Source organism: Eretmochelys imbricata, chromosome 1, assembly GCF_965152235.1.
Source record: "Eretmochelys imbricata isolate rEreImb1 chromosome 1, rEreImb1.hap1, whole genome shotgun sequence".
Lineage (NCBI taxonomy): Eukaryota > Metazoa > Chordata > Testudines > Cheloniidae > Eretmochelys > Eretmochelys imbricata.
Window position 1 is genome coordinate 36640289 of NC_135572.1, and position 18579 is coordinate 36658867.

Consider the following 18579-nt stretch of genomic DNA (forward strand, 5'->3'; position numbering starts at 1 on the left):
GGGGCCACTCATCGGGTGGATTAAATTGGCAAAGTTACCTAGGGCCATTTTTAACTCAGGTGTAATTAATAATAATGATTGAACACTTAGTCCTTAATTTTCATCAGGAAGATTTTCTCTGGCATGCCTTTAACCTTCCTAGTTCAAGATGCATATATAGTCTCCTAAATTACATGATTTTATGCAGATTTCCTCTTTAAAATTATGCCTTAAAGCTAATTTCATTTGATCAGCCTTCTAGCACTGACACTGTATTTGGCATTGATGACTGCTAATCTGATTCCTGAACATCGTTTGTGTTGTATGTCTAATTTAGATTAAAAAGTCTTCACAGGGAGGGACTCTATCTCTTATGTTTGTAAATGACCATCCACTTGCATCAATAGTGTTATATAAAGACATAATAATAATGACCTATGCAATAAACATACCAGTCTCTCTTCAGTCCAGTAAGGACTGGTAGAAATGATTATGTTCCCAAGATGAAAGGAGTGGAAGAACTTTCTTTAGATCACACTTACTAATAGAGTAAATAAAGGGACTGTAAGTTTACTAACCTTACTTATCCAAATGGTTCCTTTGATTGTGATGGATCTATTTGCATGAGTAAGGCAAGCACAGTTTGGCTCAACTGCTGTTCCATTCTTGGCAAAGAGTAGTTCCTTTTTCAGAGGATGGTCATATGTTCACTCCCCTGCGCCCCTTCTCCCTACTGTCCCCTGACACAAGGTTGCTACGCAACCCCGCAGATCTCTACGTAGGTTCCTTGGGGTTGGATAGCAGGGAATGGGCAATTCATATTTTTCTCTCATCCTTTGAGTGGTGGGAAATTGAAAAGGAATGTGCGTACTCAAGGGAACAGCTACCTGACTGAGGAGGATACTTGATCCATGGGCACCTCGCTTGGAAGGCTTTTCTCTGCCTTTGCTTGTTCTGAAACACCAGGCAAGCAATAGCAGAGGATAAAGGAGCCACAGCTAAGGGTGGCAGGGAGGCACTTATTGACAAGTGAGTGACCCCTCCAGCCCCATTAGAGACAGAAGAGGCATCAGTGCTCCACTCCGACACACATCTGCAGAAACGTTGAGGCAATTGGGGTGGCTGCAAGCAATGGCTGGGATATCCACTTCCAGTTGCTTCTGAGGGACAGCAGAAAGGTGCCGAGGGCTCAGGCTCAGTTGGTGTATCTAGTTGTAGGATTGGGTAGAAAGTGGTCTAGAGGGCAAGTGTCTCTTCTACTGAGGCAACATTGATGGAGGGGGCAATAGTCTAGTTAGTGACTGGGGGTATCATGAAGGGCTCCTGGAGGGAGGATTTCCCCTCTGGTGGGACTGCATGCTTGACACTCATCCCTATAAGGTATCTGCCTGGGAACAGGAAGCCTGGGTCTTGGCTATGCCCAGTCTAGGACTTTAGGGACTGCTTGCCCTTATGCACTGCTTTGCCTCATTCATTTGCACACAAGGACAGGGAAACTCTTACTACCTGATATCCTATTTCCAATGCTTTTATCTGCCTCTAACCAACCAAGTGTATTATAAATTCCTTTAGGGTTGGTACAACCTTTGCAGCTGAATCTGTTGGTGCACTGCAGGCTCTCAGTAGATGGCAGGCTGATTGCAGGCTGCCCCAGCAGAATTAAGCTGAAGTCAAGATGCATTCTTCATGGCTGATAGTTGTTTTATTTCTTTACATGGTTTCCAGCTTTGGGATTCCACTCCTGTCATTGTGTGGATCTGTGATCACAACTTTGCATTTTGAAAGCTGGAGGAAAGTGAGCCTCAGGGATCTCAGCTGAGATGTGATGTATCCAGATCTTCATCCGAATTGGCATGGCATCAGGAGATTGCTATGAAACCAGCTCATGTCTATTATACTTTCACTGCAGTGAAGGTTCAGACAAATTGTAGGAATTGATTTATTGGCAGGGGCGGAGATTTTTTTGCAGGGACCAAAGTTAATGTAAGAGTCAAGTATAACTGGGGTTTTGCTGTAGTCAGACAGCCCTTTCTAAGTGCCATAATGGTCGTGGTCTGATTCCTTACCTCATGACATTTGGCCCAGGCAAGATAAATCAGTGAAAGAAGGTATGAAATGGGAGGACACAACATTTCTACTATCTCTGGGTTGGATAGTAAAGCTCAGGAAAATAATGCACCTGTACAGTTCTGTGGCCTGAATTTGCAGTGGTGGACTGCAAGGAACTGGTGGCTGCGGGGAAACAGTTACTCAGTTTGAACTCATGAGTTGAGTTTTTATCTGATTTAAAATAAAGCTGCAACCAGAGGCCTTTAATCATGCATCAGTGTGATTATTAAATGGCACTTGGAGCAGGATGGCACTTGGCAACTATATATATATATGTTTCTTTATGTGAAAGTGTTTTTGGGCAGAGGGCTTTATTTGAAATGTCCCCTTCTCAGTTCATTATGGCCTTTTCTTTTGTAAAAACTCTGTAAGGAGGTTATTTTTAAAAAGGTTATGAGCCACTTTGCTCATTGTCCCAAACAAGTTTGAGATATTATCTAAATTAGCATTTTACTTTACAATAAGGAATAATTTGATTATTCAGCAACTCCTAAATGTAGTGGCATGCCATATTTTCCAATCTTTTGCGATATTTCTTAGCTACTATCAATAAAAATTGCATTAATGATGCATGTAAAACAGGCATGTACAGTAAGTTAACTTTGTATCACCTTGATTTTCCTTTCATGTCGCAAGTTATAGAAATAATGTTCTTCTTATGTCACACATATTTCCCCCAGATGCCCCAAGGAAACTGCCCCACCCCCATTTCCCTTCTTTATTTTCAAACTTCACATAACATTTCCCATAGTTCACAAGTTATTTGCAGTTTAACCTTAATCAAATTTGCCTCTGTGCCAGTGAGGATTTTTAGATACATCTTAGATCTCTGAATCCCATTAAGATATATGTGGCATAATTACATTTGACTTATCTTTCTTTGTTTATGGCATTTTGTGCCTAAAGGTTTGATCCTGATCTCAGATCCACCCTGCCTAACACCAAAATATCCATGTAAGTGAGGGGATAATAGCAGCCTCCATTCAAAACTACTATTCTTCTCCCCTTACAAAAGTGTGTTAGGTTAGAAATTTGTGGGCAGTGTCTGTACTGAAATGGGGCGGGATAAAGAGATGGTTTTACCATAAGTAGGAGATTTTAGCCCTGTGCACCATTAATCTGTATATGCCTGTGTGAAGATAGCATATAAGAAGCCCTTTATTTGCTGGAATAAACATGGCCTTTCAGCCCTCCAGATAAAAACTGCCTAACTACCTGTGGTTTTACATACTTCTGAGCTAACTCAGAGATCCAGATATAAAATTCGGCACTCAGGGAAGTCATGTGGGTTTGGGGACCCTTCCCACAGGACTTTGTTTTCATGAATCAGTTAATCAGTTACCATCCATAATAGGTGAGGATTTTTCATCCATGACAAAACTAATATGGTTAACTTCTTTGTGTACGTTTTCCAAGTGATTTTAGTGTTTACTCACAATGTTCTTTTTAATACCAATTCAGGACATGTTACATGTATGTTAACTACTAGAAACCTACTAGAAACCGTTTATAGCCTACTAGAAACCGTTATAACCAACGTGAAAGGAAATTGTAGCATTTTGTTGCACATGGCTTGTTTCTCGATGAGATGAAAGGCACGTCATACTCTTTATTTTTTATGACTGAGACATTCCATTGCTGAAAGGGCAGCTTGTGATGCATTTTTCACTTCGCTGAAAGGCATGCCACAGAATGCTACAGCCCTAACTGAAAAAATGTTGCAGTGCTTATTGATCAGATATGTAGTGATTAGTTTGTTGGGTGATTCATGCTTGCAATGATCAGGAATAGAATATAGAGAAACTGGGGCATATATTATATTTCCTAGTCTTGCATATGTTAGCAAAACTCTTTAGTCTCTGCAGTTTCAGCAGATGATTGTGCAAGAAACAATGTTAATCATTGTCACTATGCTTTTCCATCATGTCGGCAATGAAGGCTGGTGACATTTGAGCAAAACTGACACACAAAGGTATACTTAGATACCATTCATCCATAAATGCTCATGGAACCCCGTCCGAATAGGATAGAGAGAACAAGGCATAAGGTGGACAAGACATGAGTAAAAATAGACTCACATTTGTGTAGATATTAGTTGAAATCTGAAAATATATTGGCCTGAAGCATAGAGATGCAAACCAGACTGTAGCTGAAGTGGTTCTTATTTTATCCATGCTGATTTGCTCATTTCTAATTTATACATGGTATTAATGTCATCCAAGGGTTTCCCTTTATTACTGAATATGCTTCAGCTTCATAATAAGCTATTTTTGACATTTGGGCACTGTTAAGACTAAATAAGACTAGCATTTCATGCTTAATCCTCATGACTATAGCTTTTTGGTGGTTTAATTTTTGATACATAAAAAATAAGACGGAGCACTCTCTTTGTATGATTTTGTGTTTTCTGAATGAAATGAAAAAGTTCATATGGTGGTACATTTGAATCACCTGCAGGAATAGTTTGAAAATATACAGTAATGGCAAAAAATTGCATCTTTTATGGTGTGATGTCAAGTAACAGTGGCATGCTAGATGGTAATTTGCTGAAATCTGATAACAGTCAACGTTCAGTAAACAAAATATAGTACAATTCTAAGCCATAATTAAAAGGATAGTTATAAAAGGGTGTGCCAGGCACTTCTAGGCTGGAGACCCTGTGGTCCTAGTACACACCACCCCAGGGAGGAGCAGCAAAGGTGGGTCCTCCAGGCCTTCCTGGAGAGGCTGCATGGAAGCAGCCAATCAGAGTCCAGCAGTCTCTGATAAAAGGAGCTGCAGAGACTGAGCAGGTCAGTTCCTGGCTGGGGCCAAAGGAGCAAGGAAGGGTGCTCTGCTCTGCTCTGCTCTGCTCTGCTCTGCTCTGCTCTGCTCTGCTCTGCTCTGCTCTGCTCTGCTCTGCTCTAGCATGATGGGCTGATTTTCTGTCCCTGGGAATGAGAGGACCTCAGAAGTGTAATGCTAAGTTTACAGGTGAGAGGAAAGGGGCTATGTGGAAAATGCTCCAGGGGACAGCATCAGTGAACTGAAGGCAGTGGTATGTAGCTACTGTGTATAGGGTCTCTGGGTTGGAACCCAGAATAGGGTGGCAGGCCCAGGTCCCCCCACCAGCCCGTGCTGGAGAGGCCTAAGCCCTGGAAAAGGGACACAGCTGGTTTAAAAACCTGAAGAAAAGGGGCTAGATTTAGAGAACCCAGAGGCAGGGCTGAAGGCCCTAGTGAGGGCAGACAGCTTTGCTGAACTCTCTGCTACCCCCAGATGGGTTTCATTAAGTTTTGATTTGTGATTTAGTGCCAGGACCAGGAAAGATTGCAGCATCACACCCTGCTGACAGGAGGCACTCACGAGAAGTGAGTTTCCCCCATCACAATAATGCACATAAAACATTCTGAACTTAACATAGCAGTATAGGCAAACATAGAATATAATTCCTTGATATAAGATTTAGATGTAGATTATTGATTTAATGCTTCAGAGGGGTAGATAATATATAGCTATTTTTAAAAGACTCATCCATTTCTGATGTACTGGAGCAGCATCTTGATAGTACTGAGAAAGTGTAGGTGTGGGAGTTAATTTTCTAATGATCTGTTTGTTTAAGTGGTTATTAGAGATTTGCATAAGACTCATATCACATTTGCAAATTTTCAGTTATTATAATGTACAAATAAATTATAATCTCTCCTGATTTATACAAATGAATATTGATTATCACTGAATTATAACATAATGGGAAATGATTAACACAGGATGTAACTTAGACTAGAATAGAACAGGAATTACTGTTATTGTCTGCATTCCAGTAGTATCTGAAATGTACTAGATCTAGGCACTTCCTAAACAGAGGGGAGTGCACAGTCCCTGCTTTAAAGAACGTACAGTGTAGTATATAAAAGGCTGGGGAAAGGGATAAAGTGCAAAAGCAGAGGGGTCAGGTTGATGATAGGCACATGTCTTATTAATGACAAGTTTGTTCCTTTTTTATTCAAAATTAAACACTATATTTTTCTTCCTTTGCTCTCCCTCCATAATTCATCTTTCTCCATTGCCAGTAGTTTGAAAATATACAGATATGGCAAAAATATCATGTATAATGGCATGATCTCATGTAGCAGTGGTGCACTAATTCCCAGCTTCAGTTCCGGTATATTTATACCATTCCCTCCCGTAGGTGAGCAGTACAGAACTGAGATAAGTAACTGAAATGATGACTAGTTTATTGTAGGTGGGGTGGAAAAGTAGGTCTTCAGGAGGGATTTCAGTTGAGAAGGTAGAGGCTTTGCAGACCAACTCGTGAAGGGCAATACATATGTGGGGGCAACGTGGAGGAAATTATGGAGACATTTGTGTGAGAAGCAGACAAATGAGGCAGCAAGTTGTGGAGAGGCCACAACACATTAGGAGATGAAGGTGGGTGTGGAGATTAGAGCCTTGGAAGAGATGCCAATAAGCTTTATTTTGAGGCAATGGAGGGATCCAAAGAGGGAGTGTCATGGTGAGAAAGAGCAAGGAAGAGGCTCCTAGTGGCTTTCTATTCCTTAGACTGGAGGAAAGAAGCGTGCATCCTGAGGAGGCCAATGGGGGCTGGGGGGATTGCATGAAGAAAGATGGCTGATTGTGAGTATGTGAATGAAACTCTCTTCTGTTGGACAGGTTGGATCTTAGAAATCCAACAGAAATCCAAAGGTTGGATCTTAAAAATGTTGTGTGGGAAGATGCAAAAAGAGTCAGACATGGCTTCGGTGTATTGTTATATAGTGCTAGGACTCCCAGCATCCCTCGTAGTTATGTCAAGGGAACTAAAAGGTATACTGAGTCTTGAACTTACGTAGGACATGCACTAAAAGAAATGGAACTATATCTTGGGCATGACCCATTTTCATAACATATTTGTACAGCTGCATAAAGTAGTTTTTAACCATATCTGTGCTTGTTAGGTTAAATGTGGTTGGTTCTGTTACTTGAAAAACAAGTTATGAAATTGTAACTGAAACTGCAAGAAAGGAATAAGTAGGTAGATGTGTTTGGAGGAACTGAGTTTGCATAGTTATGACAAGAGAAATGGAAAATTACTTGCAAATGAACTTTGAATTGCCTATGGAATGTCTGAGGTACATAATTCATCTTGCATGTATATAGGAAATATTAACCACAAATGCAACGTATGATTGGTTAATGTAAATATGTAACCAATGGCAAAATATAGTGGCCAAGTGAAATATTGTAAACAAGCAGGTTATAAAAACCCAGCTGAGAGAGAGAAAGCTAGAACAGAAGTAAAGCTGCAACCTGTCTTCCCCAGATTGGGTAAAGTACCGTTTCTGTATCATGTAGATTAATCTTTAATGTATAATAATTGATTAATAAATTGACTGAGGTTGGTTATTTGACATCTTATTGATCTATATCTAAATTGAACTTTAACAGGTCTGAGGGAAAGGGGTAACAAATGATCCACTAGGTTACAGGCCTGAGTGAAAAGGAGGATGTTGAGGTACTCCACGGAGACAGAAAACGTAGGGTTATTCTGAAGGAAAGATCACGAGTTCAGTTTTGGCCAAGTTGAGTTTAAGCTGACAGTGGAGAAATCAGCCAGAGATGTTGAGTGGATACAGGCTGACATATGGGATTGGAGAGATGGTTTTGATTTGAGTCAATGGCGAAGAGGTGGTAGTTAAAGATGAGAACAAATGAGCTCACCTGGAGAGAGAAAAAGAGAGGGGCTTAGACTGGAGCCTTGCTGGGAGAGTGGGAAGTGGGAGAGGGCAAGAGCAGGACCAAGCAACAGAAAATTATGCTAAAGGATCAGAGAGGTATGATAGGAGGAGAGCCAGAAGGTAAGGCTGGCCCTAAGATGTGGCTGTGGAGTTGATGACAAGGGAGAAGAAGGAGCAGAGATCATGATAGATTATTCCTCTCTTTGAAGTGCCTGCAAGTCTTGTGAAAAGGACCGAGAGTTTTGGGAAGGAGCTAAATATTGCAAACTAGCTATGGGAGATGTGGGAACAGGAAATCAATGAATGCGAGCGCATAATACGCTTTGGCATAGCTGAAGAAATGTAACTTTTGTACTATTGTAAGTGTGGGCCAGATTCTCAGTTTGTGAAAATTAGCACAGTTCTAGTGGCATCAATTTTCTCCAGTGGAGGATCTGGCTTTCAGTATATGAAAATCATAATAGAATTGTAAGTCTAAAATGTCTTTAGAAACTGAACAAATAACTTTGATGTATCCAACCTAGTCCTGAATCTTGCAAATGATAAGCCCCTTCAATTCCTATTGACTTTAGTAGGCAACTTGAATGATTGATCTCTATACTCACAATCATGTTGCTTCAGTCTAGCAAGGAAGCAGCCTAAGATCTGATCTGTCCCGTTCATTGAGACTTGGCCTGGCTCTCTTGCTCTAGTAACATGTAGCAGCTTTGTCATGATACACAAGAGGAGATTTTAAACCAATTAATACAAAAGTACTTGTGCCTTCATGGACACTGGTGATGAAAGGAAGCAAAGACACTTTTGCATAGCATTTCCTAGTAAATTGGGGTTATGAACTCCTGTAGTAAGCCTTGTTCTGAGTACAGGTTTACATGTGTTTTAAGACACATGCACACACTGTTCAAAGTAAGAAAAAATGTGAGCCAGGAAAACTTAAAATTCAGTTCTAGAATATTCACTAGGAACTGGATTGCTTCTGGGATTGGTTACAGACTAGGGAGTCTTTCCCCTGTAGACATGTTCAAATGCAGTTGTTTTTGTCTGCAACTGGAAGGTATTACAGTCTGTCTGGTTGACTGTGCATGTGAAATGTGTTTGTGGTCTCAGTCTTGATCCTAGTGGAAAGCTGTTTGCAATACAAATCCGTGACCATACCTGGCATTCTTGCTGTCAGTGTCAGAGCAGAAGTGTTACGGAGAATGAGCTAGATATTTACCCTCAAAGTCGACCCTTTTAGGTCACTGTCCAGGCCTATGAGTTCTGCCATCTGTGCTTGTACTTGTTCTGTGGGTAAATGAGTTCAGTCTCCAGGTCTGACAATCATTTAATTGCTTGTGTTTTACCAAACAATTGATTCCCAGCCCAGTGGCGCCGCCCTCGTCTCAGGGACTGGCCTTTTTTCTAGCTGGTCTCTGCCTACCTTTCTGGGATTCAAACAGACTGAACGTTTCATTAACGTTACAAACCCATGTTTTTTAAAAGTATGTTTAATGAAAAAAGGATTTTAATCAAACTTTTAAAATAAATTCAAAGTAGCATGTTCATGTATCCATCCAGTACCCAGCCTCCTTGAGAGCCCCTGAATGCTATCAGTCTCAATGGTAGATTTTATAATGTAGAAATCTCTGTAGGAGGGATTTGCTAGCAATCTGTTATGTTTCATGGACTCTAAATTGACGTCTTAAAGATAGGAATGTTTAAAAAACATAAACACTTCTATTAAACAGTTTTATTTGTTCATAAAGTTTTAGTTGTATTGAGATATATCAGATTAACAGCTCTAAAGACTGAAATTTCTCACACAGTACTGAATAACCTCTATGTCATAAAAGGTTTTCATCATGAACAAGGTTGCAGGATTGTCAAGGAGGGAAAATGTCATGGATAGCGTGATTTTTCCATTTGTCCAGGACTTCTTCCTCTCCTCCCCCTTTGTCAGTGGTTAAGGCGTCAGCTGTGAATAGGAGCAATTGAGATTCTCAGACATCGAGAACATGCAGATTTAGTGAACTTCTTTAGACTCTGAGCTTTCATTTCTTGAAAGACTCGTTTATCTTATACTGTTGTGAAGATAGCCGTCACTGTGTAAATGGTCCTACTACTGTCTGGTTGAGTCCACATCCAGACAGCTTGTGACAGTAACACCCACAGAGGTGTGAACGCTCTGTCTTCATCTTAATGAAGTCTAAATCTCCCAGAGGCCTAAACATATGATCATTTAAATGCTATATTTAGCGAGCTGTCCAAAGCTTGAGCCATTGAAACTTAATTACAGAACATTTTGAGTTCTTATTGTACATGCTAAAGTAAACTATTCTGACTTTAAAAGTGTGTGTATGTGTGTAATACTCCTTTTAAATTACTGCATACTGTGAATGGTTCTTAAATGAGCTGTTGATGGTGATGAAGGTATATTTATAGATTTGTGGTGGTTGAGTTATCAAATCTGTCTTCATTTGCATAGTTTACAAAGAGAGCTGACTGAGCAGATAGTGTCAATCTTTTGAGTGGTACAAGTCAGTCACCATGAAGCCATTCGCTGGGTGCCCTGTGTGTTCAATAGAGATTTTCCTTATATATGCATAGTGTGTATACATTTATAATTAAAGATTTGAAGAAAATAATGTATGCATATTGTATGGCATGTCTGTGTGTGTGTGTGCATATATACGTATTCATAAAATCTCTCAAAAAACATCTGTACAGAGGATTATTCTCCATGTGGCTCCCCCATGTCTCTTTAATCTATGCTCCATTTGCTTCATTTCCTGGAGATTATCATTAGACCGCAGTAGTTACTGGGCAGAAGAAACAATGTGGGCACAGTAAGGAGCCGGCATTGGGTGTAAATGGCCATAAACAGAGATCGTGTTACTTGCCTATAATGAACAAGTTTATCGTCCAACACCTGGTGACAGATTAAACTCTCAACCTGGAATACATTACTAAAACTGGTAGGATTATTCAGTTGAACTTGTGTTGGCACAGCTCGGGCGAGCTGGAAGCAGACTAGATGATGCAGTAACTTAAACACCTTGTGTCATGGACCAGGGTGTGGGTGATCAGGCCTAGTGGTCAGAGCCGTAGCAGTAATATATGCTGGTTGGAGCCAGAGTCAGGAACCAGAGCCAAGTGTCCGAGCCAGAGTCAGGAAGCAAGCAGGAGAGCAGGGCTGGACTGTGCAGGAGTACAGCTGGGACAGGAATGATTGCAGCTTTGGGAGTCAACGTTGAGCAGCCAGTGACCTGCCACTGCTGCTGAGTTTAAGTGTAGACCAATGGGTTCCTTGCAGCCAATTGGCTTGGCTGGCCAATCAGGTGATTCAGCCAGAGCCCAGATGGGCTCATTAACTGTCTTAAGGGCTGAGCTGGCTAGTCCCAGGCTGAGCTTGAAGGAACTCAGGCCCATGTTCCTGACACCTTGCATCTGCCTTCAGATCCAAGAGAGACCAGCAAATACAATACCGTCATGGTCTAATCATGACCTTTTTTAGGTGCTCTCATCTGCCTGCCATTTGGTAGGCCATCCATGATGGTCCACTTTTAGAGACATATGAATCTTCAGTACATAGATTTTTAGGCCCAGAAGGGACCATTATGCTCACCTAGCCTGACTTCCTGAATTACCCAGGACACAGAACTTCAGCCAGTGAGTAATTCCTGTATCCAACCCAAATAACTTGTGATTGAAGTGGATGCACTAGGTAAAATGTGTGAGCCCCATGGGCTTCCAAGCACCTCAGCAGGGGCATGGCACATGCCTCCCAGACCAGTGTAGTAATGGCTTGGTAAAATATTACAACCATCTGTTGTCCTCAGCCATTATTGTGCTGGCTCCAAGCCACCTACACAGTAGCCACCCATCTGGGCTGATGTGGTTTAGTGATAATCAGACAGATGAAGGGGGAGGAGGTTAGTGTGCTGCTGGAGGAGACTGGCTTTGAATCTGATTGACAGCAGAAGATGAGTTTGTACAGTCATATACTCCAGTGGTAAGGGATGAGAAGCAATGCTGTGAAGGCTTAACCAGGGGAAGTCACCTGGATGGAGAATTACCTAACCAATCCAGACTGCCTTGCATCTAGTTTCAGATCCTGTGACCTCCCACTGTGAAGAGACACTTAAACTGGAAAGCGTGATAAAGAGGGTGTCTTGTACTGACAGAATAAAATTGCACCTTGCAACATCCATACCAGTTACATCCCAATGTGGGAAAGCAATGTAATTGCATGCTAAAAGCGTGCTATGATTAGAGCTGAGCAAAAAATGGAATTTCTGTCCTGTGGGAAATGCCAATATTTCAACATTTGTTTTCATCCCAAATTGGGTCAAAAATCTGGAATGTTGACACTTTTCACAGAATTAATAGTCCCAAACAATTTTGATTTAGAAATGATGAAACAATTTTTCCAATCAAAGCAAAACATTTAAATATTCCTGAATCAGAATGTTTAGTCCAGTTTGTAAAAATGGACCCAAAAGACTTCATTTTGAGTCACTTCAATGTTAAACTGTACTTTCTTATTGTGGGGTACACATGGAAGTGGCACTTCAGGTTGCCTGATGCCCCATTCTCCCCTATGTGTCAGGCTCCCTGACAGGACTACATCTCCCATGATTGTACTCACAGCTACGTGACTCCCATCATTCACCTTGCCATTAGTCAGAGAACAAATTCTCTGGCATCATAGGAAACAAAAAGAAAAGGAGTACTAGTGGCACCTTAGAGACTAACCAATTTATTTGAGCATAAGCTTTCGTGAGCTATAGCTCACTTCGTCGGATGCATTCAGTGGAAAATACAGTGAGGAGATTTATATACACACAGAACATGAAAAAATGGTTGTTATCATACACACTGTAAGGAGAGTGATCACTTAAGATGAGCTATTACCAGCAGGAGAGCGGGGGGCGGAGGGGAGAGAAGAAAACCTTTTGTAGTGATAATCAAGGTGGGTCATTTCCAGCAGTTAACAGGAAAACTGCTGGAAATGGCCCACCTTGATTATCACTACAAAAGATTTTCTTCTCTCCCCTCCGGCCCCCCGCTCTCCTGCTGGTAATAGTTCATCTTAAGTGATCACTCTCCTTACAGTGTGTATGATAACAACCATTTTTTCATGTTCTGTGTGTATATAAATCTCCTCACTGTATTTTCCACTGAATGCATCCGATGAAGTGAGCTGTAGCTCACGAAAGCTTATGCTCAAATTGGTTAGTCTCTAAGGTGCCACTAGTACTTTTCTTTTTGCGAATACAGACTAACACGGCTGCTACTCTGAAACCTGTCAATAGGAAACAAAGTCCAGTCAGGCACCCTGCCTATAGGAGAGAATGGAGGGCTCAAAATACAACTCATGAGATAATGCACCAAAATAGAAAATGAAGTTTAATGTTGAACGGACCGGATATAAAACTTTTTGGATTAGTTCAATGAACTGAAATATTTTGATTTAGGTCAAACCCACTGGGAACAATGTTTTTTCCCTTACAGAAAATCAAACATTTTTGGCAAAATCAAAATTTTCCCAAACAAAACTTCTATTTTGTGAAAGCTACATTTTCTGATGGAAAATTCCTGACCAGCTCTAGCTATGATTCAGTGAGCAAAAATAAACATCTACAACAGTTTTTGGCAGACTGTTAATCTATGATGTCATACCTATCTTTGAAGCTATAGTACAGCATTCCTACATACAATTATCTGCTGCCATGTTCATAGAGGCTCCAGTAAACCACTTAACATTTAAAATTAGGCATGTTGTAAATATTCCCATTGCAATAAATGGAATCATTTACTTGGTAAAACTATGCATGTGCTTTCCTGAATCAGGACGATAGTGGGGTTACTTTTCTGATTAGTCATGCTACAATATCTATAAATGAACTTGAAGTTTTTATGGGTTTCAGAGTAGCAGCCGTGTTAGTCTGTATCCGCAGAAAAGGAGTACTTGTGGCACCTTAGAGACTAACAAATTTATCTGAGCATAAGCTTTTGTGAGCTACAGCTCACTTCATCGGATGCACGCAGTGGAAAATACAGTGGGGAGATTTTATATACACAGAACAGAAAACAATGGGTGTTGCCATACACACTGTAACGAGAGTGATCAGGTAAGGTGAGCTATTACCAGCAGGAGAGGGGGAAAAAAAAAACCTTTTGGATTGTTAATCAAGGTGGACCATTTCCAGCAGTTGGCAAGGACGTGTGAGGAATGGTAGGGGGGTGGAAATAAACATGGGGAAATAGTTTTACTTTGTGTAATGACACATCCACTCCCAGTCTCTATTCAAGCCTAAGTTAATTGTATCCAGTTTGCAAATTAATTCCAATTCAGCAGTCTCTCGTTGGAGTCTGTTTTTGAAGTTTTTTTTTGTTGAAGAATTGCAACTTTTAGGTCTGTAATCGAGTGACCAGAGAGATTGAAGTGTTCTCTGACTGGTTTTTGAATGTTATAATTCTTGACCTGTGATTTGTGTCCATTTATTCTTTTACGTAGAGACTGTCCAGTTTGACCAATGTACATGACAGAGGGGCATTGCTGGCACATGATGGCATATATCACATTGGTAGATGTGCAGGTGAACGAGCCTCTGATAGTGTGGCTGATGTGATTAGGCCCTATGATGGTGTCCCCTGAATAGATATGTAGACACAGTTGGCAACGGGCTTTGTTGCAAGGATAGGTTCCTGGGTTAGTGTTTTCGTTGTGTGGTTGCTGGCGAGTATTTGCTTCAGGTTGGGGGGCTGTCTGTAGGCAAGGACTGGCCTGTCTCCTGAGATCTGTGAGAGTGATGGGTCGTCCTTCAGGACAGGTTGTAAATCCTTGATGATTTGCTGGAGAGGTTTTAGTTGGGGGCTGAAGGTGATGGCTAGTGTTATTTTCTTTGTTTGGCCTGGCTTGTAGTAGGTAACTTCTGGGTACTCTTCTGGCTCTGTCAGTCTGTTTCTTCACTTCCCCAGGTGGGTATTGTAGTTGTAAGAATGCTTGATAGAGATCTTGTAGGTGTTTGTCTCTGTCTGAGGAGTTGGAGCAAATGCGGTTGTATCGTAAAGCTTGGCTGTAGACAATGGATCGTGTGGTGTGGTCTGGATGAAAATTGGAGGCATGTAGGTAAGCATAGCAGTCAGTAGGTTTCCGGTATAGTGTGGTGTTTATGTGACCATTGCTTATTAGCACCATAGTGTCCAGGAAGTGGATCTCTTATGTGGACTTGTCCAGGCTGAGGTTGATGGTGGGATGGAAATTGTTGAAATCACGGTGGAATTCCTGAAGTTTTTTTTCCTCTCCTGCTGGTAATAGCTCACCTTACCTGATCACTCTCATTACAGTGTGTATGGTAACACCCATTGTTTCATGTTCTGTGTGTAGATAAAATCTCCCCACTGTATTTTCCACTGCATGCATCTGATGAAGTGAGCTGTAGCTCATGAAAGCTTATGCTCAAATAAATTTGTTAGTCTCTAAGTGCCACAAGTACTTCTTTTCTTTTTGAAGTTTTTATGTTGTTCTGGTACAATTAATAATAAAAAGGAAAATGTTAATCCCCAATGAATATTTGTCCAAATATTGCATCTTTTTTTTTTTTCAGTCCTTGTTTTTGGCACTTGGAAACTTATGAGAATGGTAGGCCCAAAGAGTAGAAAATTATGTCAGTAGACAATGTACTGTTCAACTGGACAAGTATCAGTTTAAAAAAAACTACCTAGAATACATTTCATTTATTCTAATTATTTTTCTCATGTTAAATGAAAATCTTTTAATAAATTTCTTCTGATCCAAAAGTTTTAGCATATTTGCATATGGGCATATGTAACGAGATTTTTACCTCTCTATGTGGGTGCTATTTTGGCTGGTACATTATCACATGCCTTGTTACCAGTTAGATATTTAAAAATATATGTGGGGTAGACATCATCAAAGAGGAGAATGATTTCAGAAATGAAGGGGGAAAAATATCCCCTGATAATCTCTTTACATTCTAACTTGGACAGCTACTCCCACTGCAGTCTGTTACTTTTTCAGATAAATCATTAAATATAGTACATAGTGTAACTAGAAACATCCATCAGCATTTTAAAACAAAAAATGTCCAAAATAACAAAAACCCTTGAATGGATACATTTTGCACAGAATACCAGTGGCCTAGCACTGAAGCTAAAATCCCACCCTGCCTCTACATATCGTGGCCCATTAATCATTAAAATACAAATTACAAGGATCTCACACACCAATCTATCAAGACAGACAGAAAAAGAAAAACATGTCAGCCAGTTGGAACACTCATTGGATTTGATTCTGCTTTCATTCACACTGTATTCAATAGAGTTTCTTCATTAGAAATTGGTGTACCATAAGAGAATTGATTGTCTTTCACGCTCACTTTTGGCCCCAGTTTTCCACCTATGCCTGGACTTGTGAGACAGGTATGTGCTTAGGCCCTCTTACTTCCAACTTGGTCACATAAAACCAAGTGATATTCTAGTCCTTAATAAATACAGATACTTTCTAGCCCCAACCATGTTATATTTACCACAGCTATAGTCTAAACCAGCTGGCAGATTTTTTTTCTCAGAACAGAAAAGTCTGAAAAGTTTTTCACTTTATACAGAGTACACATGACAGCACTACAAAATAAATAAATACAGGAACTTGTCAGCATTTTAGATATGGGGAGGCCATCTGTATCAAAGACTCTTTAAAATCTTAATCTCAGTAATTTCTTGATTCCCTGATTTTCAACATTTTGCAAAAGATCAGAATTAGTTTACTTTTAGGTTATTTTTTTACACAAATTATTTATTACATTTCCAGTGTTGCAGAGCCATTGCAAAAACAACTTTTATAGTTTTGTGGCAGGTATCTCTGTGAATATTAATGCAGCTACATGCTTGTTTCAGCCAATCAGATGAGGGTAAATCTAAAAAACACATTATCCGCTTCCTATTACAAAAATCTGAACAGGTCCAAAGCACCTCCTTTTCATTCTGAATTATCTTTTACCTTAATTTGTCCTCTCCAGAGTACAAACCTTGCCTACCCTGCGAAAATTTAGAAGCTGCTCTGCACAGGTGAATATCTGAACCCACGTGGGACATCTATTGATGACTCCAATCCTTGAAAGGGTAGAGCTTACATTACAATGATATAAAGTGGATGGGGCCTTTCATTGTACTTTCTATACTTGCAAAACAGACATTATCTTAGCTGTAGCAGAAATCCCTGTGATAATCCTTGGATGTTAATTTCAATAAATAAATATTAACAGAAAATAAAGGTCTAATTCTGCAGCCACTCCATGTAGAGAATTCCTATTAATTTCAGTACATGGAGTGGTTACAAAAGTTGGTCCAAGTCTCTAAATAACCAGAATATTTGTTAATGTAATTAGCTACTAGGCATGTTCAATAACTGATTTCCATAGTGTATTTTACTATTCACCTTGATGGGTCTTAATATTGTCAGAAAGTTTTCAAGACTAATGTCAGTACAAAGCTGTGGAGATGACATTACAATATCAAAATATGAAATGAACAGATATCAGAGCAAGTCTCTGGAGACAGCTTTATGATCTTTAAAAGAGACGAAACAATATCATCACAAGCTATTTTACCATTCATTTAAAAACAAAAAGGAGTTGATCAAAATCCGGTCTTGGAAATAATGCTAAGGTTTAGACATTAATCTGGGAGTCATGGTATGAAATCACAAGATAAGGGCTTCAGTATGGCACTTAAACCCTATTCTGGTGTGTCTAGACAGACGCTGCATACAGTACAGAATATAAGAACTATCTTATTCAAAACATCCATTGATGTGTATAGTTATTACAGGGTTATTTTCTGATGTTGAAACATCAAGACTTCAGGACAGATTCTGCCCTTGAGTGCACACAAGAAGTTTCCATTGACTTTAGCTATCTGCACGCAGCCGCGGATGGAATTTTGCCTCCTCTTTTATGGCAATAGAATTATTTATTCAGTCTGATCTGTATTCTGCTGGCACATGGTCATGGTACTATCCTGTAATAAATCGTCACTAAGTGTTTCCATTCCAACTAATAAGTAACTGGGGCTAAAATAGGTCATAAAATTGATTCAGTGGCCCAAATTCACTTGTGGATAAGTAGGTACGACTACATTTGACTTCAGTGGAATTGCACCCGCTTTACCCTAGATCTGAACTCAGTGCAATGAAACTATAAAGCCTGATACCTGTGTACCTTCTGGGCCAGAGTTCCAAAATGATGATGTGTGTGCATTCGTATTCAGTTGCTGAAAATGTGTTCTTTGCTTTACTGTTAACAGTTTTGGGCTGTGTTTGTATCTATTTTTTATTATTGTGAACACGGTTGGACCTTCTGTGGGATGATGAAAATGATGAGCTCATACAAGTCAACCCATATTTTAAAGCTTTGACACTTATTTTGCCCTATTTCTAAATTGCTATGCCCCTTTCCAGACTTTTAAAATTCCCTTTCAGTGGTTGCTCAACTCTGGTTCAAATTCAGCCAAACAGAAACTAGTGTACCTTTAGTGATGCCTATGGAATTGTATCAGCTTTTCCCAGGGCTGAATTTGGCCCAATATGTAAAACCCTGCAAATCCACAGATATCCGCTTTATATCCACAGATATCCGCATCCGCAAATGTGGATATCCTCGGATTATTTTAGTGGATTGGATATGGATACAAATTTTGTATCTGTGCATGGCTCTACCAATATGTCCTGTGATATTTTTTTCCAATGTAGTTTAAATGAGACAAATAACTT

At 40.1% G+C, this 18579-nt stretch overlaps 1 protein-coding gene across 9 annotated transcripts in view; it reads left to right on the top strand.

Moving 5' to 3' along the window:
* Positions 1–18579, top strand: part of GRIA4 (glutamate ionotropic receptor AMPA type subunit 4) — a 294730-nt gene that overhangs the window by 66947 nt on the left and 209204 nt on the right. The gene's annotated exons all lie outside the window — the stretch shown is intronic.